The sequence below is a fragment of the Macaca fascicularis genome, chromosome 10 (assembly GCF_037993035.2).
Source record: "Macaca fascicularis isolate 582-1 chromosome 10, T2T-MFA8v1.1".
Classification (NCBI taxonomy): Eukaryota; Metazoa; Chordata; class Mammalia; order Primates; family Cercopithecidae; genus Macaca; species Macaca fascicularis.
The window spans coordinates 118,073,852-118,091,605 of record NC_088384.1 but is presented as its reverse complement, the minus strand read 5'-3'; the positions used below and the strand labels follow the sequence as shown (position 1 = coordinate 118,091,605).

Genomic DNA, 17,754 nt, shown 5'->3' with positions numbered 1-17,754 from the left:
CTCCCGGCACGCGGCTGGATCGCAGTTGGTCTGGTTACCAGTTGATGGGTATTTGGGTTGTTTCTAGCTTTTGGTTATTATGAACAATGCTTCTATGAACGTTTCCTATACATCTTTATATGAACATACGTTTTCCTTTCTCTCGGGTGGATTACTAGGAGTGGGATTGCTGAATATGGCAAATGAACATGAATTTCTGGAGTAACTGCCGAGTTGTTTTCCACAGCGGCCATCCTGTTTTGCGTCTCACCAGCAGCACACAGCGGTTGACATGCTTGTGGAAAGCTGGTATGGTCAGTCTTGAATTTTAGCCTTTTCGATGGGTGCAGTGCCGTTATGTTGTGGGTTTGATTTACATTTCCCTAGTGACTAATAGTGCTGAGCGTCTTTTCACCAGCTCATTTGCTCATTTGCCTATCTTCTTTTGGGAGGTGTCTTTTCAAATCTTTTGTCTGTGTTTTTTAAATTGGGTTGATAGTTTTGTCGTTACTGATTTAGTAAGAGTTTAAAATATATTTTCTAGATGTAAGTAATTTATCAGATAGACTTGTTCTGTAACTGTTTTCTTGGTCTGTGTTTGCCCTTTTTTTTTTTTTTTTTTTTTTTTTACCTGCATGCATTTTAAAGAGCAAGTTTTTAATTTTAAGGAAGCCCAATGTATCATTTTAAGAATTCATCTTGTGCCTTCCTAAATAAATTTTTGCCTAACCCAAGGCACAGGAGTTTTCTAGAATGTTTATGGCTTTAGCTCCTACTCAATCCAACTCAGGTTAATTTTGGGAGAGTTGTAAGGTGGGGGGCTGAGACTCGTTTTTTCTGTGGGTACCAACCATGCCAGCCGTATGTGTCGAGGAGACCGACCTTTCTCTATTGAACGATGCTGCTCCTTTATTGAAACACAGTTGGCCACGTGTGAGGACGCCACTTCTGGGATGTGTTCTGTCCGCTCACGTCCTTGTCTGCTCTTCCGCAGCTCAGCACTTTCCAGCCCATTCAGAGGGAGTGTTGATGGGTGGCAGGAGTCCTCCAGTGTTGCTTTTTCGAAAACGTTGAGGGCTGTTCTGGTCGTTTGCATTCATGTGTTTCAGAATCAGTTCGTCAGTTTCTACAAAGAAGTTTCTTGATACCTTGATATCTTTTTCTGTTTGTTTGTTTTGAGACTGAGTTTCACTCTTTCACATCTTTCGCTGGAGTGCATAGGCACTATCTCGGCTCACTGCAAGCTCCGACTCCCGGGTTCAAGTGATTCTCCTGCCTCAGCCTCCCGAGTAGCTGGGATTACAGGCGTGCGCCACCACACTTGGCTAATTTTTGTATTTTTACTAGAGACAAAGTTTCGCCTCTTGACCAGGCTGGTCTCAAATTCCTGACCTCAGGTGATGCACCCGCCTCAGCCTCTCAAAATGCTGGGATTACAGGTGTGAGCCACTGGGCCCGGCGAATACCTTGATATCTTGCCTTGGGATTGTATTGCGTCTGTAGATAAGTCTTATGATCGTTGGTATCTTAGCAATATCACGTGTTCTGATTCAAGAACGTGGTGTACCTCTTCATTGATGTAGGTCTTTCAAGATTTTTCTCAGGGTTGTTTCATAGTTCTCAGTGTTTGTGTCCTGAACATGTTTTGTTAAATTTATTCTTAAGTGTTCATATTTTATGGCCATGTACGTGGTCCTTTAAAAAATTTTCTTTTCAGTTGTTGCCAGTATTTAGAAAAACAATTGCTTTTAAAAATACTGACTTTATAGCTTTTCCCCAAGCAGCCTGAGGTGATCTGTGAAAATGGTTCATTAGTTACTTGACCCAGAAATCCTCACAAAATCATGCAAATCAAGAGGTTCAGGTCTTCCTGATCACTTTAAGAACACTCGTGAAACTGCCCAGGCCATCAAGGGTGTGCATACATGAGAAGTCGCCAAGTGTCTGAAAGATGTCCCTTTATAGAAACAGTGTATGCCATTGTGACCTTGCAGGGGTAGAGTTGGCAGGTGTACCTAGGCTAAACAGTGGGGCTGGACACAGGGTTGGTGGCCCAAAAAGAGAACTGAATTTTTGCTGCACACACTTAAAAATGCGGAGAGTCACACTGAACGTGAGGGTGCGGATGTAGGCTCTCTGGTGTTTGAGCACCCAGGATGCGCTGTGGGACTTCCAGGGCGGGTGTTCGGGTTCATCCATACAGGGCGCCCCGTCACATTGAGATGATGCTCAGGGTAAAGAAACTTGTTCCCAAGCCAGGAGAGGAAGTTGCAGGGAAGAAAACTGTCCCAGAAGAAACTGAAGAAACAAAAACTGACGGCATGGGAATAAACTCAGCATAAAATAAATGCAATTAAAATTTACAACAATTGACTATATCCTGTGGCTGTGCTTAACTCATATATTAGTTTTTATAGCTTTCTTCTGTAGATTTCTTAGGATTTTCTTCAAAGTCGTGATTGCAGTAAAGAGAGGTTCATATCTTTTTTTCTGGTCTGTGCACCTTTTATTTCTTGTTCTTACCTCATTGCACTGGCCACAACCTCCAGTGTAATATTACAAACAGAAGCGATGAGAAGGGACATTTTGCCTTGTTTCTGATCTTGGGGGAGGCATTCGTCTTCTCTCATGACGTGCATGATGTCAGCTGCAGGTTTTTCGTCGAGGCCCTTTATTAGGTTGAGGAATCCCCTTCTGTCGTAGGCCGTTCTGGCTGCTGTAACAAAATACCATAGACTGGGGGGCTTCTAGTCACTGGAAATTCATTTCTCACAGTCCTGGGACGTGCACGGTTGCCATGCTGGTGAGGGCCTGCTGCTTGCTTCCATGCGGCGGCTCGTGCGTCTTCCGAGTGTGGAGGGAAGGGGCAAGGCAGCTGTGGGACGGGCTCTTTCACAAGGCGCTAATCCAGTTAATGACGGCTTGGCCCCCAGAGGCCCCCGCTTCGGTCACCATCACCTTGGGGATTGGGTTTCAGCATATGAATTGTGATGGCGTTCAGTCATGCACCTTCTTTTCCTAGTTTGGTGAGAATTTTTGTCGTGAGTGGATGTTTATTTTTGTAAAATGCCTTTCTTCCTGTATTGGGATGCTTGTATGGTTTTTCTTTTTTATTCTGTTAACATGGTGAATTACATTGATTTAATTTTGAATGTTAAACCCCAGTGAGTTCCTGTTGGTCACAATGTATTATCCTTTTTATACACAGTTGCATGCAGTTTGCTACAGTTCCGGTGTGTAGGTTCAGAAGGGATACTGGCCTGCCATTTCCTTGCAGTTTGTCTTGCAGTACTGCATGAGTAATGTTAATTGCAACAGTTCACTTGCCTCCCAGCCATTTCTGTTATTTTATATCCTTGATAGCACTGGGTGTTGTCAGACTTTTCAATTCCTCAAATCTGGGGGTATAAAATGCTATGGTAGTGTTGTCTTAATTTTCATTTAAAAATTAATTAATGAGCCAGGCGCAGTGGCTCATGCCTGTAATCCCAGCACTTCCGGAGGCCAAGGCGGGTGGATCACCTGAGGTCAGGAGTTCGAGACCAGCCTGGCCAACATGGTGAAACTCCATCTCTATTAAAAATACAAAAAATGGCCGGGCGCGGTGGCTCAAGCCTGTAATCCCAGCACTTTGGGAGGCCGAGATGGGCGGATCACGAGGTCAGGAGATCGAGACCATCCTGGCTAACACGGTGAAACCCCGTCTCTACTAAGAAATACAAAAAATAGCCGGGCGAGGTGGCAGCGCCTGTAGTCCCAGCTACTCGGGAGGCTGAGGCCGGAGAATGGCGTGAACCCGGGAGGCGGAGCTTGCAGTGAGCTGAGATCCGGCCACTGCACTCCACCCTGGGCTACAGAGCGAGACTCCGTCTCAAAAAAAAAAAAAAAATACAAAAAATTAGCTGGTCTTAGTGGCCGGTACCTATAATCCCAGCTACTCAGGAGGCTGAGGCAGGAGAATCGCTTGAACCTGTGAGGCGGAGGTTGCAGTGAGCTGAGATTGCGCCACTGTACTCCAGCCTGGGTGACAAGAGCCAAACTCTGTTTAAAAAGAAAAATTAATGAAATTTAATTAATTTCCTTTAATTCATTAATGGAAATTAATTTCATTTAACTTCCTTTCCTTTAATATGGAGGAAATTAATTTTCTGTTTATTGTTGTTTGTGGGTAACCTGGGAAATGTCTGGTTGTGTCTTTTTGCCCAGTTTTCTTTAAATTATTTCTTATTTATTATAGGAGTTCTGTGCATATTCTAGTTACTATTCCTTTATAGGTCATATGTATGGCCAGTATCTTCTTCCAGTTTATATTTGATCTTTTCACTTTCTTTATGGTATCTTCTGACGAATAGAACTCCTTGATTTTAATGTAGTTGAATTTATCTATTATTGTCTCCTTTTTGGTAAGCCTTTTCAAGTCATCTTTAAGAAGTTCTTTCTAGGCCGGGCGCGGTGGCTCAAGCCTGTAATCCCAGCACTTTGGGAGGCCGAGACAGGCGGATCACGAGGTCAGGAGATCGAGACCATCCTGGCTAACACGGTGAAACCCCGTCTCTACTAAAAAATACAAAAAACTAGCCGGGCGAGGTGGCCGGCGCCTGTAGTCCCAGCTACTCGGGAGGCTGAGGCAGGAGAATGGCGTAAACCCGGGAGGTGGAGCTTGCAGTGAGCTGAGATCCGGCCACTGCACTTAAGCCCGGGCGACAGAGCGAGACTCCGTCTCAAAAAAAAAAAAAAAAAAAAAGTCCTTTCTAACCCGAAGGTCATAGAATATTCTTCTGTATTTTCTTCTAAAATGATAGCTTTCGCTTCTGCTTTTAAGTATGTAATCCTCCTGGCATGGGTTTCGTGGATGGTGTGAGTTAGAGCTCCATTTTCATTTTCCTCCTGTTTGGATAAACAGTTGTCCTGGTGTTATTTATTTGGATGGTCCTTCCTTCCTCACCTCTGTGGTCTCCATGGCCCATCTGTAACATTTCAGGTTTTATATTATGTGGGATCCTTTTCTAGCCTGTCAGTTGTTTTCTCTTGGTTTGTTTGTCTGTCCTTTCATCAGTAGCACCCTGTCCTTAAATAATTTAGCTTCATACTAACTCTTGGTAGCTACTAGAGGTAATAACCCATTCTGTTGCTCTTGAGAATTGTCCGTGCAACTCTTAGCACTTTGATTTTCCTTATAAATTTTGGAATCAACCCTTCAGGGCCCATAAAAGTCCTTGTAGGTTATTTTAATTGAAGTTGTATCAATCTGTGGGTCAATTTTGGGAGAATTGAAATCTACGATATAGTGACTATATCCATAAATATGGTATATTACTTTATTTACATATTTTGTAATATATTTCAATCAAGTTTTATGTGTCTTTTTCATATAGGTCTTACACATATTTTGTTAGATATGTGTAGGACACTCCAGGACATTCTGAGTTCATTGCTGCTATTTTAAGTATTATTTTTCTTAAACACATTTTCTGGCTGGGAATGATGGCTCATGCCTGTCATCCCAGCAGCTTGGGAGGATGAAGTGGGAGGATTGCTTGAGGTCAGGAGCTTGAGACCAGCCTGAGCAACATAGTGAGACCCCTGTCTCTACAAAAAATAATAAAAAAAAAGTTAGCCAGGCGTGGTGGTACATGCCTCTAGTCCCAGCTACTCAGGAGGTTGGGGTGGGAGGATCACTTGAGCCCAGGAGTTTGAGGCTACAGTGAGCTATGACTGTGCCACTGCACACTAGCCTAGGTGACAGAATGAGACCCTTTTCTAAAAATAAAAAATTGCGTTTTCTCATTCTTTGTTGATAGTGTGTTGAATTGCAGTTGAATTTTGGATATTAATCTTACTCTAGCACTCTTAAACTCTTTCGTTAAAAATTTGCAATTTTTTGAGTGTCATACCTAGAGAATTTATTATATATGCAGTTAATGACAGTTTTATTTCACTGACGTCCTGTGCTTCACTCCCTTGTTGTCTTCTGGTATTGGGCTTGTTGGGGTCTCAGGTGCAGTGTTGAAGGGAAGTGGTGATGACCGGCAGTCTTGAATTGTTTCTGATTATAAAGAAAATGCTTCTAGTGATTTACCGTTGAAGATGATAGTTGCTACAGATGTTTTTTATAGATTTCCTTCATGAAGTTAAGGAAATTCATTCCCACTCCTTTCCTCTTTTTTCTTTCTTTTTTTTTTTTTTTGTTTTTTGAGATGGAGTTCTGCTCTTGTCACCCAGACTGCAGTGCAGTGGCGTGAACTCAGCTCACTGTAACATCCGCCTCCCGGGTTCAAGCTATTCTCCTGCCTCAGCCTCCCAAGGAGTTGGGATTACAGGCGCCCACCACCACATGGCTGATTTTTGTATTTTTAGTAGAGACGGGGTTACACTATGTTGGCCAGGCTGGTCTCGAACTCCTGACCTCAGGTGATCCACCCGCCTTGGCCTCCCAAAGTGCTAGGATTACAGGCGTGAGCCACCATGCCTGGCCCTTTCATTTTTTTTTTTTTGAAACGGAGTCTCACTCAGTCGCCCAGGCTGGAGTGCAGTGGCACAATCTCGGCTCACTGCAAGCTCCACCTCCCAGGTTCACGGCATTCTCCTGCCTCAGCCTCCCGAGTAGCTGGGACTACAGGCACCCGTTACCATGCCCAGCTAATTTTTTGTGTTTTTAGTAGAGACGGGGGTTTCACCGTGTTAGCCAGGATGGTCTCGATCTCCTGACCTTGTGATCCACCCACTTTGGCCTCCCAAAGTGCTGGGATTACAGCCGTGAGCCACCGCGCCCGGCCCTTTTTTTTTTGAGGCAGAGTCTCACTCTTGTTGCCCAGGCTGGAGTGCAATGGAGCCATCTCCGCTCACTGCAACCTCTGCCTCCTGGGTTCAAGCAATTCTTGTGCTTCAGCCTCCCGAGTAACTGGGATTATAGGCACATGCCACTATGCCTAATTTTTGTATTTTTAGTAGAGACGGAGTTTCGCCATGTTAGCCAGGCTGATCTCGAACCCCTTACCTCAAGTGACCTGCCTGACTTGGCCTCCCAAAGTGCTGGGATTACCGGCATGAGCCACCTCGCCCAGTTCCCACTCCTTATTTTCTATTTTTTTTTTTTTTTTTTTTTTTTGAGACGGAGTCTCGCTCTGTCGGCCAGGCTGGAGTGCAGTGGCCAGATCTCAGCTCACTGCAAGCTCCGCCTCCCGGGTTTACGCCATTCTCCTGCCTCAGCCTCCCGAGTAGCTGGGACTACAGGCGCCGCCACCTCGCCTAGCTAGTTTTTTGTATTTTTAGTAGAGACGGGGTTTCACCGTGTCAGCCAGGATGGTCTCGATCTCCTGACCTCGTGATCCGCCCGTCTCAGCCTCCCAAAGTGCTGGGATTACTTTCTAAAGTTGCTTTCTGTTTGCTTTTCTTGGGGCAGGGGATATTTGTTTATTTGTCTCAATGGATGTTAGATAGTATCAAATGCCTTCCTCTTATTTAAAACCCACCAAGGCCCTTGTTAGCTTCTTTGACCTGCCACCTCCCTCTTCTGCCTTGGTCTCTGATTCCTGCCATGCATGCATCTTGGCAGGTGGCTCCCCTTGTTGCTTCATGAAGAGCACCGGAGCCATCCCCTGGGGGCTGAGGCCACCCTGCCTGACCCCACCCCGCTGATGGCTGAGGGATCTCATCTGTGGCCTCAGTCTTCCCCTGTGGGTGGCCCTCTGCCCTGCTCTTCCTAGGTCACTCCCCCACGGTGTCCTTGCTGCTTTCTTTGCCCTCCTGCCTCTCGCCATGTCCAGACAGCTGCCTACCCTCTTTTTTCACCCCTGCATCCATCATTTCCCAGCTGCTTCCTTCGAGAAGCCAGTCTCGGTGCTCAGATGAGGCCAAGAAGATCTGCTGGTGGCGTGTTCTTAGAGGGCTGGGCAGCTCTCCTTCCTAGCATAGACGGATGAATCCATTGATTGGAAGCCCCGGGAGGGTGTGCGGCATCCACATGTGTTTCTGATTTGGGGCCGGTGCCCGGTGTGTGCTGGTCGGCTGTGGGCTGCTTGGAGCCCCTGGTTTGCTGTCTCCCTGCTGCTGTGTTCTGGTAAGTGAGGTTGTCTGAAAGCTGGGTTCTGGAGAACTGACATTTTGCTGTCAGTCATTTAAGGTCCATGTCATCTGCCAGCTGACCTCAGTTTTCTTGAAATTGTGCATGGGATTGGCACTGTTTAAAACATTTTGAAAGTAAGCAGAACGTTTAGAGTTGAGTGCTAGATATGTGGTTTCAGGTGCTGAGAGCCGAGGTCCTGGTGGGCCACCGGACCCTCTGGAAGCCCATCCTCTGCAGATAGCAGGCACTGCCTGTGGCCCCGAGCTCCTCTTCTTGCTACTGGCACTCTCAGATTGGTCCCCATTCCCCAGCCTCTCTGGATAAAGCTGCCTTAAAACACAGTGATCATGTGGAAGAGAAGCGATGTTTGTTGCCATCTGGACAAACCCACAGACCTTAGGTTAGAGAAGTCCTGTGGCCTGGCCCATCAGAGGACACAGAAACTGCTGAGATGGTAGCTCAGGGAGCAGCAGTTCGGGGGTGGAGGGAATCTCAGCATGGTCCTTGTCCTCTCAGAAAAGCAGAGCCGACTGCTTGCAGAGTTGACTGCCCCCGCCACTGACTTGGAAGCACCATCCAAATGGTGACTTCTCTAACTGTTTTTGTTTAAGTTGGCAGATAAACTATATCCAAACATGTGAAGTCTTAACCTGGAGACTCCAGAGGTGCTGAGACACGGCTGGCTTCAGGAAGAGCGCAAGGTGGGAGGTGCGGGCTCGCAGAAGGACAGTGCTGCGGGGCAGCTCTGAGGAAAGGAGGGTTGTTTTCTTCTTGCTTGCTGATCGTGAGAAGAATCCAGAACTTTTGTCTGGAAGTGTCCTGTGCGTTCCATGTCTCAGTGTTGCTGCGCCAGCTGCCTTCTTCCCGGGCTGTTTCACGGGGCCTTCCCTGTGAGCCCCTCCTCTGGGTGCCAGAGGCTGCATGCCCTGCACCCCGGCCTCTCCCTGGGGTTTTGATGGGAACCTTTGCTTGTTTTATTTGCTTGTTTTATTTGTTGACACATGTACTTACTCTAGTAAGAAGTTATGGTGACTAAGAAAAATACTCATAATCCAAGAAGATATGATTAATGAGAAAGTCAAGAGAGAGGGAGAATAGAGGGAAAAACACCCACCTTGGACTCTGTCCAGCTGCTAGTGGAGTAGGGTAGGAGTAGGGTAGGGGGAGCCGGGAGGTGGGCACAGAGTTGGAACTAAGCTCTCAGTCAAGGCAAAGGGAATGCCCAGAGTGTCATTTGAATGAATTCAGAATCTGCAGATGAAAGAGCACGTGTTAAAATTGTGCAGAGGTGAAGGCTCTCTGTTAGTGCAGGATTTTTAGAGTCTTGGGAGTTAAGTATGTGCAGATGAGTATGCTTTACCCTGAAGTTTAGCAAAGTGTCGAGGAGGCACCCTGGGCCCAGCCAGCATGCTCCCTGCTGTTGGCGGAAGCGAGCACAGCCTGATTCTGCACACGCTGGGCCTCAAGGTGTGGTGCCTGGAGGACGAGGGCTTGGACACCCAGCCTGGAGCAGCCTGGCCACGTTCCGACCTTGGACCCAGGCTCACTGAAAGAGGGAGTTGGTGAAGTCACATGAGGCCTGTGGGTTTCGGAGATTTTAGAGATCTGAGAAAATTAGAAACCAGGAATGGCTGAGAATATAAGGGAAGGCTTCACGAAGGCAGAAGTGATATCAGGTACTCGATGTTTTCAACAGAAGCCTTTCACCTAAAGACGTGAAGAAAAACCTGCCCGAGACCAACTGCAAATCATTTCCTGTTTGTTGCATGTTGTGTCTGTCAACATGCAACATGTTGGGCATTTCAGGAAGCTCAGGTGGGCAATTGAATTGAGTACTGAGAAGAGGCGAAGGAGGCCATCATATCATGGAGGTGGTGGGGTACGGAGAGCCTCCTGTATCAGGCCCTGCCACGTGTTTATCCATTAGGTTCTACATCTCTGCTGCGTGGCCCTCGGTGTTGCTTTCATGGTCACCTGATACATTTTGTGGGACCAGTTTAAAAAGTAGATAAGACAATTAAGCATTATTGGCAACTTAGTGAAGTTTTTGGACGAGATTTGTTTTCAAAAAATTTTTGCTCTAAACATGTTAATTGGAAAATCGCAGGCTCTATTTAGGTGTGTGGAGTAGGGCAAGCAAGACCCCTCCCAGCGCTCTCCAGCCCGTCCTGCGAGTACATGCTCTGGTTTCAGGGCTAATCGAAAATGTGCCTCGAGGCGTGACAGGCCGCAGTCGGGGGTGGCAGTTAAGAAAAAGCAGAAATGGGCACTGCCGGGCAGGGCAAACTTTACTAACTGCTGAATGACTGGAAAATGATTTTAATGTTTTAGAGCTGTTTTAAATTATGTGTCTGTCTACACATGAAAGCGAATCTAAATTAGTATTAGGCTTTTGCATGAGAAGGCTGTGGTGTCTGACTCTGGGTGGTGGTGTCTCTGACGCTTGTGATGCTGCTGCGTCGTCCTGTCCAGGACACCAGAAACTCAGATTCGTTACCTGCACTGACCGGGCACTGTGGAGGTGCAGGTGTCCAGTGTCCTGGTGGGCTCGTCGGCGTCCCTGCCTGTGACTCCGCTCCCTGGCGTGCTGCAGAGGCCGCCGCTGCCTCCTCTCCTTGTGCACGTGGCCCCACATCCCTCTCAGGGCTCTGGCTGGCTGTACTGCTCACCTGGCCTCGCAGCGCTGGCATTGTGCGTCTTTCCTCCACCTGGCCAGCTCCTGACACCCACATGGGCAGCTTCACTGTGACCATGCCCCTGCGGTATACTGTTCTTCCCTCTAGCCCAGCCCTGAGGCTTCCCTTGACCACCATGGGTTACCTGTGCCTGCTGTTCTTTTTTTTCCTTTGTTTTTGAGACGGAGTCTTGCTGTGTCTCCAGGCTGGAGTGCAGTGGTGTGATCTTGGCTTATTGCAAGCTCCAACTCCTGGGTTCAAGCAATTCTCCTGCCTCAGCCTCCTGAGTAGCTGGGATTATAGGCGCGTGCCACCATGCCCAGCTAATTTTTGTATTTTTAGTAGAGGCGGGGTTTTACCATGTTGACCAGGCTGGTCTCGATCTCCTCACCTCATGATCCACCCGCCTCGGCCCCCCAGAGTGTTGGGATTACAGGCATGAGTCACCACACCCAGCCTGCATTCCCATTCTTTACCAGGCTGTCAGCTCCTAGAGACCAAGAGCCAGGCTTTCCTCATCCCACCCCCCACAGCAGCCCCAAGTATAGGGGATTGGATGGAGTGTGCGTGTATGAGAGTGTGTGTGTGTGTGTGTGTGTGTGCGCGCGTGCGCGTGCGTGCGCACATGCACTGGGCCCTGGGGCTGCAGAGCTAGCAGGGCTCCCTGTGAAGGGCTTCTGTGTCAGAGTTTACCAGGAGTCCGCCTGTTTACCTTGTCACTCCCCTTGCCCACCACCCCCAAGTGGAGGTCATCACCCAGAGTTGCATGTCTAGATAGCAAAGCAGTCCTTGCTGCCAAGTTTTAACTTGCAAAATTTCAAACTTAAAAGAATGAGTACAACAAACACCTATTTACACCTTCCCTAGATCCATGAATTCCTATTTTTTTTTTTTTTTTTGAGATGGAGTCTCACTCTGTCGCCCAGGCTAGAGTACAGTGGCGCAATCTCGGCTCAGTGCAACCTCTGCCTCCTGGGTTCACACCATTCTCTTGCCTGAGCCTCCCGAGTAGCTGGGACTACAGGCGCCCGCCACCACGCCCGGCCAATTTTTTGTATTTTTAGTGCAGACAGGGTTTCACTGTGTTAGCCAGGATGGTCTTGATCTCTTGACCTTGTGATCTCCCTGCCTCGGCCTCCCAAAGTGTTGGGATTACAGGCGTGAGCCACCACGCCCAGCCCATGAATTCCTAAGTTTTGAGCAAAGCAGTTTTAACCTGTAGCTGATACGGGGGTTGGTATATATGGGATGCAAGCCTGTGCCTTTGTCGAGTGTTGTTGGAGGCTTAGGCAGAGTGCTTTATGGCACTCTTGAATGTGAGCTCACTGTCGTGAAGGAGATCTGTGTTGGATGTTAGGTGGATGCCAGCCTCTCTGAAGGCTGCTCACGAGCTTTCCAGAAGCTGCTTTGGGTTGAAGTTTGCAGCAGGACTCTGCTCGCAGGGTGTAGCTTGACAGACACGCATGTGCACTGTACCTGTTCACAGAGATGTGTCCATGTGTTAAGAATTTCCTAAAGTGATCGTGCCAGATACAGTCACCCCGCAGTGTTCTCGGGATGGTTCCAGGGCCCCGTGTGCACATGCAAGTTCCCTGTGGAACCCAAGCGAGCAAAATGTCAGCCCTCTGTGTCCGTGGGTTTCATATCCTGTCAATGCTGTATCTTCAGTCCTTGCTTGGTTGAAAAAAATCTGCGTGTAAGTGGACCCTGGAAGTTGGACCCATGTGTTTCAGAGGTCAACTGTAATTTTCTGAAGTATTCTTACCAAAATATCTTAGCCATTTAAAGTTAACTTAAAGATAATTTAAGGAGCTAGCATTTTTTGGGGGGTATGTTTGGGTTTGCATAAGCCCTGGCAGGAAAAAAGGCCAGAACCCCTGTGTGGGGTGGGTCTGTCCCTGTTGGTCACTCTGACTGGCACCCCTTAGCACCTCCAGCATCCCAGAGCAGGTGCGACTCCCGGGTGTCCAGGCCTCTGCTCGGTGCTTTAGGGAGGCTCAGCTGCAGGAGCAGAGCACGTGTGGGACCCTGCACCATGGAGAGGTGGCTGTGAGCAATCAGATGGCTTAGAAGCCCACTCGACTGCTTTTACAACCTGGAAAATGCAATTCAGAATGATACAACTCCTGCCCTGGCTGACCGGTTGCACGCCCAGGCAGGGGCTCTGTCTAGGAGTGGCTATATCATGACGTTTGCCGTCTGTACAGATGTACCATCATTACAGATGTGCTTTGCAGTGCCTCTGCATTTTGAGGTGAAAGACGGTCTTTAAACTTCAGGGTGAACTTTTACACTCGGAGTTTGGTGTATTGTTGCCATTTCTTTTGTGTTGATTTGCACATAGCTCTGTTGTACACAGGCACGACCTGCATTCCTGCTGAGTCTCAGAGAAATTAACAAGTGAAGCAAATCATGAGTAGAAGTCTCCACAGGTTGGTGTTTTAACTTTGCTCTAAGGTGAGCAACTGCGTATTTGTGAAATTTGGCCAAATGATGGGGGGATGCTGAGTTGGCTGACTGCTGTGCAGACCACCTAAGGAATAAGGATAAACCCTGGAATCAGAGCCCAGGGGAGAGTGTTGGGCCCAGCTCTCCACTCACAGGGCGGCAACAAGCTGTGGGTGGGTTGGTGGAGGCCCCATTCGGGCCCTTCTGCCTGCAGAGCAGAGCTGCTGATCCTTCAGGAGAGGCTGCTTTTTCCTGTGCCCAGAGGGGCCTGCTGGGTTCGTGTTTCTGCAGAGCCTGGCTTTCCAGAGGGCGTGGAGGGTGCATGCAACCTGTCCACCTGCGGTTTTGTGGAGATGGGGGCTGGAGCCAGCTCCCACAGAGCTGATGCTTTGTGGCCTGCTCCTCAGGCCTGACCACAGTTCCTTCTGCGGCATTTTGGGGGATCCGTTTTCCATCAAAGGAGCTAGCTTGGTGTTATTTCTCGGAGACTTGAACGTGCACTTTCATTCGGAGGCTGGGAGCTGAGGACCCCTGCAGCTGTTTCATGCTCCGAGCTACTCAGTGAGATACTCTGTTAAAAAGGCAGCGTGGTAGAGGGTGTGATCGCTTGGTGAAGTCATCGACAGCACGCTCACGTCCCTGTGTTGCTCACGGGGTCAGGTGGAGTAAAACTCATTGAACATGGCCTGGTTTTTGTGTGTGGTGGTGAATGGAGTTGTTAATACGACTCTTGGGCAGCTCCTAGTGTTCTTAAGAGGCAGGGCTGGCGGGGGAAGGTCGTGTGCTAACTGTGAATCTGGCAGTTATTTTTGCTCAGGAAGGATGGTGGGAAGAAGAGAATTAAAACTATGCTTTCCATTATTTTTTTGGGGGAGAGTTGTACCTTTTCTTGCTCTCTGAGGGCTACATGCGTGTGTTTTAAGAACTGTATTGGGTGTGATCGACAGCAATAGGCCAAGCACATTTAAAGTGACTGGTGAGTTTTGACAGACGTGCATGCATGTGAAGCCATCACCCCAGGGTCAGAATGGTGAACCCTACCCCCAACACAGCCTCTGCCTCTCTCTAGCCCTCCTTTCTGTCGCTCCCATACCCCTTGTCCCATCTGCTTTCTGTTACTGCAGGGGAGTCTGCGTGTTTTAGAATTTTATATAAATGCAATCAGACAGTGTATTAGTCTGTTCTCACATTGCTATGAAGAAATACCCGAGGGTGGGTAACTTATAAAGGAAAGAGGTTGAATTGACTCACAGTTCCACATGGCTGGGGACAATCATGGCAGAAGGTGAAGGGGAAGCAAGCACCTTCTTCACATGATGGCAGGAGGGCAGAGGAAACTGCCATTTATGAAGCCACCAGATGTCGTGAGAACTCACTCGCTATCATGAGAACTGCCTGGGGGAAGCCGCCCCCATGATCTAGTCACTTCCCTCCCTCCACACGTGGGGATTACAGTCGGAAATGAGGTTTGGTGGGGACACAGCCAAGCCATATCACATGGTGTGTGCTCTCTCTTTTCTGGCTTCAACTCGGTGTGATTATTCGAGAGTCATTCGTGTTGTGTGTATCAGTAGTTCATCCCTTTTTATTTGAGTGCTTTTCCATGATAGATACACCAGAAATTGTTTATGCTTTCATCCTTTGGTGTACTTTGGAGTTGCTTCCAATTTATGGCTATCAAAAATAAAATTGCTTGGAGTGACCCATGTGTGAGCCTTTTTAAGGCCACACAGTTGCTTTTTGTTTGCTTAAACACCTCAGGTGGAATGGCGGGTCCTACATGAGGAGTGTGTTTAACTTTCTAAAAAACTGTAGGCTGTTCTCAGAGAGGCTCCCACCAGCGGTGTACAGGAGCTCCGGTTGCTCCACGTCCTGGAGAGCACCTGCTCTTTTTAATTTTAGCTATTTTAGTGAGTGTGTAGTGGTGTCGCTTTAGAGATTTAATTTGTGTCTCCCTGATGACTAATGATGTTGAGCTCTCTCCGTGTGCTCATTTGCATCCGTCTGCCACCTTTGGTGAAGGGTCTATTCAGTTGCCCACTCTCCTTTTTTTGAGACGGAGTCTCGTGGTGTTGCCTGGGCTGGAGTGCAGTGGTGCCATCTTGGCTCACTGCGATCTCTGCCTCCCGGGGTCACGTGATTCTTGTGCCTCAGCCTCCCAAGTAGCTGGGACTACAGGTGTGCACCACCATGCTTTGCTAATTTTTTGTATTTTTAGTAGAGATGGGGGTTTCGCCATGTTGGCCAGGTGGGTCTTGAACTCCTGACCTCAAGTGATCTGCCCACCTCAGCCTCCCAAAGTGCTGGGATTACAGGCATGAGCCACTGCGCCCAGTCTGGGTTATTTTCTTACTGAGTTTTGAGGATTCTGCATATATTCTGGATCCAAGCCATTTATTAGATAGATGCTTTCTAAAGCTTCTGTCCGTTCTGTGGCTTGTCTTCTCATTCTCTAGCAGTGTCTGCTGAAAAGCCGAAGTTTAACATTTTGATGAAGTCTAGTTTATCCCTTTGTTCTTTTATGCGTTGCGTTTCTGATGTTATATCTAAAATTTCTTTGCCTAACTCCGGGTTACAGAAATGTTCTCCAGTTTTCTTCTGGAAGTTTTAGGTTTTACGTTTAGGTCTGGATCCATTTTGAGTTGATGTTGGTACACACTATGGGGCGTGGGTCCAGGGTGTTGCCTGTGCCTGTCCAGTTGTTCCAGCATGTGAGAAGCCCGTCCTCACCACCGAATTGCCCTTGTCCGTCTGCATGTGGGCCTGTTTGTGGACTCTGCATGGCTGTGTTGATCAGTTTAACTTTGCACCAACACTGTGCTGTCCTGGTTACTGGAGCTTTTTTTAGACAGGGATCTCACTGTGTCACCCAGGTTGGAGTGCAGTGGGGTGATCTCGGCTCACTACAGTCTATGCATCCCGGGCTCAAGCAGTCCTCCCACCTCAGCCTCCTGAGTAGCTGGGACCACAGGCATGCCCACACTGTCTAATTTTTGTATTTTTAGTAGAGATGGCACTTCACCATGTTTCCCAGGCTGGTCTCGAACTCCTGTCCTCAGGCAATCCGCCTACCTTGGCCTCCCAGAGTGCTGGGATTACAGGCGTGAGCCCGACCCTGAGATTACAGGAGCTTTCTTTTCTTTTCTTTTTTTGAGATGGAGTCTTGCTCTGTCGCCCAGGCTGGAGTGCAGTGGTGTGGTCTCGGCTCACTGCAACCTACGCCTCCTGGCTTCAAGTGATTCTCCTGCCTCAGCCTCGCAAGTAGCTGGGATTACAGGTATGAGCCACCACGCCCAGCTAATTTTTGTATTTTTAGTAGAGACAGGGTTTCAGCACGTTGGCCAGGCTGGTCTCGAACTCCTGAGCCCAAGCAGTCTCCCTGCCTCGGCCTCCTGAAGTGCTGAGCTTTCTAATGCATCTTGAGATCAGCTCGTGTCAGCCTTCTGACTTTTTCTTGTTTGTTTGGTTTGAGAGGGAGTCTCATTCTGTCACCCAGGCTGGAGTGCAGTGGTGTGCTCTCGGCTCACTGCAACCTTTGCCTCCCTGGTTCAAGCGATTCTCGTGCCTCAGCCTCCATTACAGGGGTGCGCCACCACGCCCAACTAGTTTTTTGTATTTTTAGTAGAGACAAGGTTTCACCATGTTGGCCAGGCTGGTCTCGAACTCCTGGATTCAAATGATCTGCCCACCTCGGCCTCCTAAAGTGCTGGGATTACAGGCATGAGCCCCTGCAGCCAACCTGACTGTTCTTTTTTTTACAGTTGTGTTGGTTACTCTAAGACCTTTGCATTTCTGTATGAATTTTGGAATCACTTTGTCAGTTTCTACACAGGAGGCTGCTGGGACTTTGGGATTCATTGCTTCTGCAGATCAGTTTGGGAAGAGTTGACATCTTAACCATCTTGAGTTTCCTGACCCATGAACACAGTGCACGTCCCTTCACTTGCTCACATTTTTGTTTTAATCAGCGTTTTGTAGTTTTAGGGGAGGATGGATCAAAGTTCATGATTTTACAGTGGTATCTACGATGTGCAGGGGGTAGGGGGGTGCTGCAAGTGCCGGACCAGGAGCTGTGTCAGAGGCTCCATCTTTAGCAAAATATTCGGGGTGCGGTGGTGTTAGCGCCTACACTGGGCTGCGTATGTTCCCCTTTGCTGCTTTGCTCCGGCCCTTACGCCTGCCAAGCCCCGTGAGGTGGGAGAGAACACTTGGCTTTAGCCAGAACAGGTTAGAAGGAAGATGCGGCTGTGCACCTGTCCCAGCACAGCACCCGCTTAGAGAGAAAACAGCCTCTGTAGGAAGAGCATGCTGGATTCTGGAGGGGCCCTTTCCACATCTGGGCCGTCACCACGTGTGTCCTGTCCACCGCTGGTCCCAGCTGGCAGCATGGAGAGGGTTCGAATGTCCTAGTTTCGAAGGGAAGTGGGGCTGCAAACCCTCAGGTGTCAGACCACCCCTTTCCACTGTGGGGAAACACCACTTTTGCTCATCTCTTTGGCCCTTTTGGTAGCTTATTCCTTGAGGACCATGCTCTTCTCTGCTGGGGACGAGACTGCCTGCTGGTGGCTCTGTTTGTGTTTTCTGGGC

The 17,754-nt window shown here is 48.4% G+C and overlaps 1 protein-coding gene across 2 annotated transcripts in view; it reads left to right on the top strand.

The window, feature by feature from the left end:
- TAF4 (TATA-box binding protein associated factor 4) overlaps positions 1 to 17,754 on the top strand; it is a 107,811-nt gene that overhangs the window by 24,506 nt on the left and 65,551 nt on the right. The gene's annotated exons all lie outside the window — the stretch shown is intronic.